The sequence below is a fragment of the Lactuca saligna genome, chromosome 5, assembly GCF_052625555.1.
Source record: "Lactuca saligna cultivar CGN05327 chromosome 5, ASM5262555v1, whole genome shotgun sequence".
NCBI lineage: Eukaryota > Viridiplantae > Streptophyta > Magnoliopsida > Asterales > Asteraceae > Lactuca > Lactuca saligna.
In genome coordinates, this window is record NC_136421.1 from 164,626,913 (window position 1) to 164,632,912 (window position 6,000).

A 6,000-nucleotide genomic window follows, 5' to 3' on the forward strand; every position below is an offset into this window, starting at 1 on the left:
GTACACAACGTTATAAGATATGGACTGTGGAAAGAGTAGATATTATAAAAGTATAAGCTTTACAAAGATATGTTTCCATAAGGAATAATAAAGAAGTTATCAAATAAAACATCATTGTTATTGTTATAAAATAAACTAGGCTCTCTATTAATGTAGGAAAGTGTAATAGAATAACCAGATGAACACTACGAGATAAAGTGGAAAACCCTAAAACCGAGAAAAACCACTATGAAATGACACTCTTAATAAAATGTTTCATTGTTGCTAAATCTCTAAGGAATAAAGGATAGAAAAAAATGTTGGAATGAATAAATAAGATATCTAATGACTTTATATAATAGCCTTACAAAGAGTGGTATACAAACCCTAAAACCCTTATAAATAAGAAACATTCCTAAATGAATATAAGATGTTATAATCCAAGAATAACTCCTACATATAATATAAAACAAATAATAAAAGGGTTTCAGAATATATTTAACAATTATGATCTACATCTATCATAATTTCGCATTTCTTTGACCTTGTCTGAATTTCCTAACTTGTAGCAAGGCACAGATGAAAATAAAGTGGACTTTTCCTTCATCCTTTCGATGCTAAACAATACAAAGACCTCTTGTTTGTTTTTTGTTATAGTATCATCTTATGTGATAGAAAACCGCAATTTGTTAATTTAAAATGAAGGATATCAACCTCAAGAAACTAGAAATGAGATCAAGAGAAGAAAGAGGGAAATGACAGGTCGGGGTCGGGGGAGAGAAACCCAACCACATGTTAATGGTTGCATATTAGTGGCAGGTGGCGACACGATGAATCAAGTAGTGGCCAAATTGGTCTCTTCTTGGTTTGGACATGATTTGGATTGAATTTGATGAACTTTCAAGCTTTGTCATGTCAACAAAACTCTTGATAGGTACGGTATGTATTCCCCAATTTTGTGGGAATTTTGCTATGGATATCTATCGTTTCACTGAAAGAAAGTCAAATGTTTATTGAAAGAGAAATCATGTCACAAGCAGAAAGGAACATAACATAATGATTGATATAAGGATATGAGCAACATAACAAGTTATCTGTTTTCAGAACCGGAACGGCCACCGGTTCCGGAATAGGATTCGCTGCAAGCGGGTTTTGATTCATGTTCCTAAATATTGGAACCAATCAAAACTGGTTCGGTTTCGGTTCTTACCTTTTTGGAACTTGTGTATTCGGTTCTGGAACCGGAATAACCAAAAACCGAAAGAGATAAATCCTAGTTACGAAGATCAGATTAAGGAAATTGGTTCCGGTTCGGTTTTGGGGCATGTTATATAGGTTTTGGAACATGTTACGACTGAAATTACTTGGCTCATCGTGATGGAAATGGAAATAACCGAAAAATTGGGATTTAAAAAAAAGAAGCAACCGATCAAAATGACTTAAAATGACAATCAATAATAGAAAATTTGTTCTTTATGTCACTAAGTTTTTAATTGGATCCAATAACGAAACAAACTTTTTATTTTGGTTTTAAAATACCAACAATTACGATTTTTATTGATTGAATGACAACGAACATCGTTATTGCCCTTACCACATCTAACTGAAAGGCTCTTGTAATATTTTTTTTCAAACTACAATCGATAATCATTAACAAAGCCATATTATTTTGTGACATTGTCATTTTAATCGGTAAAAATCTATGTAGTTGAAGTTATAGTTTGAGAAAATGGACTATAATAAGCTATTATTTAGACATGACAAAAGCAATGACGATGTTTGTTGTCAGTTTAATCGATAAAAATCGTAATTGTTAGACATTTTAAAACCATAATAAAAAGTTGTTTTGTTTATTGGATACAATTAAAAGTTTAGTGACCTAAAGAGCAAATTTCAGGTTATTGATTGTCATTTTAAATCATTTCCCCAATATAAAAAAAGCGCTAGCAAAGAACTAGAACAAAAAACCAACTACAAAGAGTTTAGATGAAATTCTAACCAATTAACCCAACTTAAAATTTTTTCACTATTTTTATTAGAATATCAAATAAACGAGAACTCACTAATAAAATAAAAAATGCAACTTTTCTTCATCCAACCTGTTCCAAACAACAAATCATTTTTAAATCTCCAAATGTACCCTATCAAAGTACACACAATAGCATCAATAGTATTCGTCTTCTTCGAATTCATGGCCAATTTATCAATAAAATAAAACAACCCTTGCACCCAATCAACCTCTATTGGTGAATATCTATCCACTTGAACACTCTATCCAAACTTTACATTTAACAAAAAGGTGACCTAATTGTTCCCCTTATAAACAAATAAGACACAAAATATATCAATTCCTCTATAATCAATCTTGTGTCCAGTAGGTATTTGTTTTTTCTAAAAGAACACACCATATCATAATATTAACTTTTTTTAGGAACAAAAGATTTCCACCTCGTTAACCTTCCCAATCTTGGAAGAATAACATCATCAATCCATCTTCTATCACCAACCGTGAAGCACTATTCTCAATAATCTCCCACCATCATCTATCCTAGGATAAGATAAAGACACATCTCCATGACTATTCATCAAAATCGTGAACTACGTAAGTTATTCCCCGCCACGAATATAATGATGTCATCTCTAATTCCATCTACCATCCACCATTCCATCAACAACATAAAAATCTTTATTTAACTCTAGATCATATAGTCTAGGTAAAGTATTCAATAGTTTTTGCTTACCAAACCAAATATCCTTCCAAAACTTAGTATCCATACCATTTCCAGTTTTCTTCCGTTAGACCGACTCCATCAACACCCGTTGATTGCAAATTTGAGAGGTATAAGCCACAATCTGAGACCACGACCTGCTCCCAAATTCTGATTCCCACCTTGTTGTAACCTACCTTCGACCCTATGTAAATCCTTGAACATCTTGACACAAAGCATGTCATCATTGTTCAAAAATCCACCTCCATTTTTGAAGTAAAGCAACATTAAGAGACACCAAACTACCAATGTCTAAACTTCCATGACTTTTAGAAGCAATAACCGACTCCCACTTAGTCCATGTCATTTTTTAGTTTTCCTCATCACCACCCCAAAAAAATGAAACACAAAGATTCTAATTTCTTTTCCATTGTAATCGACATAAAAAAGAAAGACATGAAATATATCCCTACAGAACCCAACACTTATTTTAAAAACGTAGTGTAATACCCAGTTTTAGGTAAGTACTTCGGTTGAGTTATCAGTTAAAATTTAAGGATATAACCTTGTTCATGACGTGAGCATTTGTGTGTTGCGATGTGACCGTGCCCAATTAACATGCATCTCATTTGGGTTGTCATGACGTGACCACATGTGGGCCACGACGTGATAGCCTAGCGATCCAAAACCCTAATTTTTGGGGTTATCCCCCTATTTAAGGGAAGTGAGGGCTAGTGTTTTCTCACCCTTAGCCTCCATCACCTCTATTCACCTTCCAAGAACCCTAATCTCCGTTTTGATCCTTAAGATCCATTTTTGGGTGATGTCTAGCCAACAAGAAGAATGATACTGTTATCAACTACAACTACAATCCGACCATAAATGCAATTCATCCACCTCTTCAGAGGGGATGGAATTGGAATGTTAGGCCAACCAATGCATGACGATTAGGAAATGATGTTAGGAGGAGGGAGAATGCTCCAGAAGTTGTGCATAAAGATGTTGTTGAAGATCAACATGACATTGGTGAGATCAGTGAATCTGTTGATGAAGAAGATGATGATGATGAAATTTTGAGTGATGGGTATGATTCAGATGAAACCCCAAAACCCCATGAGGCCAGAAAGAAGAACAAATGGTATTCTGACTTTTTTGAAACTTTAGACAGTTTGACTGTGGAGCAAATCAACGAGCCAACCAGACAAGGACATTGTCCCACATGTCAAAATGGTCCAGGTTCCATTGCCTGGTATCGCAGCCTACCTTCTCTTGTGGCACATGTAAAAACAAAAGGGTCCAAAAGAGTCAAAATTCATGGCGGTCTTGCTGAAGTTTTGGAGGAAGAGTTGCGTAGAAAAGGAGCTACAGTGGTAGCAGTTGGCGAGTCATATGGACAGTGGAAATGATTGAATGAAGTTGTGAAAGACAAGGAAATCGTGTGGCCACTAATGGTTGTCATTATGAATACACAACTCTAACAAGATGAGAATGAAAAGGTATATATATGTTTTCACTTTCTTTAAAGTTTAATAAGTTTATGTAAAACGTTGACACTAGAATTATGCATCAACTATTGTCGATCAGTGGCTAGGAATGGGGAATCAAGAGCTTTTGGACTACTTTAAGGATTATGAAAAGGTTGTGAAGGTGTGCCATTCTTATGGGCCAAAAGGACATAAAAGAATGAGTGTTTTGATATTTGAATCCTCCGCGGTGGGGTACACGGAAGCAGAGAGACTCAACAAGCATTTTTAAAATGAGGGTTCGAACCAAGATGCGACGGATCAATCCCACCGCCGCATTCAGTTTTACCCTGGTGGTCAGCGAAAACTGTACGGGTACATGGCAACAAAACGAGATTTGGATTTCTTCAATCAAAATTGTCAAGGTCCCGTTGTTACTTTTCCAATTCCATTCGTTGTTAATTGCATTTCATGGTTCTGAACATGAACATGCATGCGGTTTTTGATTTGTTTTGGGAAATCGAAGCTGAAATTTGAGTTGGTTTCTTACCTAGAGAGGGTTGTGAACGAGTTGAAGCAAATGAATGAGGACAACCAACAACTGATTTGGTATAAGAACAGGATTGCTAAAGAACAAATGCATTCGAAAGCACTTTAAGAGTCGTTTACTTTTGTGTCTCAGAGACTGAGGAAAGAATAAGAGAATTGGATTATGAGAGAGAGAGTCACAATGCTAACATGAAGAACACATGGAAGCGGTAACTATTTATATTCTAATAAGTTATCTGTTATCGTCTGTCCGGATAAAATGACACTACATGTTTGAAGAATCCATTTTTTCATCTCTTCGTTTCAGATGGATTCTCAAGAACAGTTCTTCAAGGGCCAGGTGAAGATAATCCAAGATGCTCGAAATGCAAAAGAAGGCAATTTTGATAAGCTGCAGAGGGAAGAGCGCATCAGGGTTGAGAAATCTTATTCCATGGTAGATCCTCAGAAGAGGTATTGACATTGTTTGTTGGGTAATCTTTGTTCTGAAATTACAATGTTGTAATGAACAGAATGATTAAGTCATCTATTTAATTGAGAAAAAGAAAGTGTATCAAATCTGATGTAATTAATGTTATAATATGCATGCACACACAAGGATGAGAAGCTTGAAGAGATGAACGAATTTGAGGAAGAGAGGGAGAAGCTGATGAAAAGGCTTGAGGAGAATCGAACTGAAATAAAGAGAAGGAACTGGAAGGAGGAGATCGACTTGGAGGAAGGTTTTAATGCTGAGTTGACTCATTTAATGGAGAAGTACACTCCTAAAGATAAAATGGAAGGCTGAGAGGTAAAAGATTAAGGTGCTTTTTGTTTTTTCGAAACGAAAATGTATGAATTCTGCGGACCACCTCTGCAACCCTCTGTAGCAGAATATGGACAAAACTAATGCAACATGTAATAAAAGTTTTTTTTATATATATATATATATATATATATATATATATATATATATATATATATATATATATATATATATATATATATATATATATATATATATTTATTATTTTTTTAGCGTCTACAGACTGCTGCAATAAGTTAAATGTAAGGTGTGGAAATATTTGAAGCAGATGGTCTAGTACGACGCCATGCAACACACGCACAACAGTTTTTAAGTTAGAAGTCTTCAGAAAAACAAACATGTGCAAATGGCCAAGTGTTGCGTTTGTGCTGTGCAGCTCAACAATAAATGGTCAAAAGTGGTTTTTTAGAAAAAAACAAACAACAACTAAGAGTTGAGATTAATATGTGATCATTACTGAAAGACTTTTAATAGAACGTATGAGGCATTTTATATT

The 6,000-nt window shown here is 34.8% G+C and overlaps 1 pseudogene; it reads left to right on the plus strand.

The window, feature by feature from the left end:
- Nucleotides 1–1,748: 1,748 nt before the first annotated feature.
- LOC145045919 (protein SUPPRESSOR OF GENE SILENCING 3-like) lies at nt 1,749–5,486 on the plus strand (annotated as a pseudogene).
- The last annotated feature ends 514 nt before the right edge of the window (nt 5,487–6,000 follow it).